This window comes from Lygodium microphyllum, chromosome 20 (genome assembly GCF_053477565.2).
Source record: "Lygodium microphyllum isolate KBCC chromosome 20, Lygodium_microphyllum_v1.1.10, whole genome shotgun sequence".
Taxonomy (NCBI): Eukaryota; Viridiplantae; Streptophyta; class Polypodiopsida; order Schizaeales; family Lygodiaceae; genus Lygodium; species Lygodium microphyllum.
Genome location: NC_141154.1, coordinates 43,229,108 through 43,230,835, shown reverse-complemented (window position 1 = coordinate 43,230,835; position 1,728 = coordinate 43,229,108). Strand labels below are relative to the sequence as shown.

At 46.1% G+C, this 1,728-nt stretch overlaps 1 pseudogene; it reads left to right on the top strand.

The window, feature by feature from the left end:
• The first annotated feature begins 283 nt into the window (after nucleotides 1-283).
• On the top strand, nucleotides 284-1,343 carry LOC148018870 (malate synthase pseudogene; annotated as a pseudogene).
• The last annotated feature ends 385 nt before the right edge of the window (nucleotides 1,344-1,728 follow it).

Below are 1,728 nucleotides of genomic sequence, written 5' to 3'. Positions count from 1 at the left end.
CACCTCATACCTCCTCCTCTTCATCTGATTCAATAATCATACACATTGATTTATTAGAACTGCTCCAATTTACTTCCAATAAGCTTTTTCTCATCTTCCAAAGCATCACTTGTTGCATTTCCATCCTTTTTCAAGCTAGCAAACTGCTTGTTATCTTCCAAAGCATTGATTGTTCCATTCCCATCCTGTTTCAAGCTGTTAAACTGCTTGCTACCATCCTTCAAGGTACCAAGTGATCCATGTCCATCCATGTGGTCTGTCTTTTGAGATTTGGGCCCTTTTTGCTTCTCCTCTGATGATGCCTTTCTCTTTCTTGCCATGGCTGAGCCAAATTGCTTGATATCTTCTAAAGCACTGCTTGTTCCATTCCCATCCTGTTCCAAGCTAGCAAACTGCTTGTTATATCATGGCCTGCGTCTTTGTCGCCAAGTCCCTCCCCTCAGCATCCCTGTGAATAGTTCCAATGGTTGCCCATCAGGAATTTTGTTCAGTAAAACCAGGGAGTCTGGAGCTTCCTGCAGGTGTACTTGTGTGTGGGCGTGTGGACGCAAGTTGTGAGACTGTCCTGACAAAGGAGGCTCTCCAATTTGTAGCCTCTTTGGAGAGGGCATTCAGGCCACGTGTAAAATATATCCTCTCATGCATAAAAGAGCAGCAGGCCAAGTATGATGCAGGAGAAGTCCCTTCATTCGATCCAACAACCAAGCTCGTTCGTGATAGTGACTGGGTGTGTGCCAAGACACCAACTGTTATTGCAAATCGGAGAGTGGAAATTACAGGTCCTGTGGAGTGGAAGATGGTTATAAATGCATTGAATTCTGGAGCCAAAGTCTTCATGGCAGACTTTGAGGACTCTTTAGCTCCTTCATGGGGTAATACAATGAGGGGTCATATTAATCTTAGAGATGCAGTGAATGGAACCATTCAGTTTGAAGACAAGGCACGGAATAAGCTCTATAAACTAAATGATTCAACAACAGTGCTTTTTGTGCGGCCAAGGGGTTGGCATCTTCCAGAAGCTCATATTGAGATAGATGGAGAGCCTGCAACGGGTTTTCTTTTGGTTGACTTTGGCCTCTATTTCTTTCATAACCATGTAGCATTTAGGTCCAAACACAATGGTTACGGCCCCTTCTTTTATTTGCCCAAGATGCAACACTCAAGGGAAGCAGCAGTTTGGAACTCGGTATTTGAAAGAGCACAAGATCTGCTAGGTGTTCCTCGAGGCAGCATAAGAGCCACCGTGCTGATTGAGACTCTTCCAGCAGTTTTTCAGATTGAATGAGATTTTGTATGCACTGAGGCAACATTCCGCAGGGCTCACCTGCGGGCGTTGGGATTAGGTTCGCTGCTGTCAAGAAGATAGGGTTAGCACCTGTTATGGAGTCATCTTGTCTCGATGAAATCACAGGGATGCAAGACATGGACGGAGCTGCAATGTTCGTGACCAAAGAATCCAGCCAGGCTTTTACGTGTCTGTGACTGGTCTAATGCAGCATCGACTTGCTTGTGCAGGCAGGAGAGACAGAGAGAAGGGTGAGGCATCGGTGACCGGAGGCAAGGAAAGAGGAAGGCGACTTGATCACAATTTCTGTCGAAGACCTCGTTTGTCAAAACGGCTTACCTGACATGCGCGCAGATGCTCCCGGATATCCCAGTCTCGTTCAATTCGAGAGTTGTCACCACGATAACCATCCCTCTCACGCTCTGTAGTATCATGGCTGTGAT